Below are 204 nucleotides of genomic sequence, written 5' to 3' on the forward strand. Positions count from 1 at the left end.
GCGGGAGAGCCTGTCCCACTGCCCAGCCCCAGCCGAGCTTGTCCCCAGGCTTTGGGGCACATCGGAGACACCTGGCAGCTCCCCCCTCGGAAGCTCCGCTGCCCTGCCGTGTTGGCTGGCGCCCGGTGACCTTTGAGCGCCAGGGTCCGGCAGGCTGATAAAGGCCAGGAGGGCTGTGCCGAGCTGCCCACGCAGTTTATAAAA

Source organism: Acanthisitta chloris, unplaced genomic scaffold (genome assembly GCF_000695815.1).
Source record: "Acanthisitta chloris isolate BGI_N310 unplaced genomic scaffold, ASM69581v1 scaffold35349, whole genome shotgun sequence".
NCBI classification, from domain to species: domain Eukaryota; kingdom Metazoa; phylum Chordata; class Aves; order Passeriformes; family Acanthisittidae; genus Acanthisitta; species Acanthisitta chloris.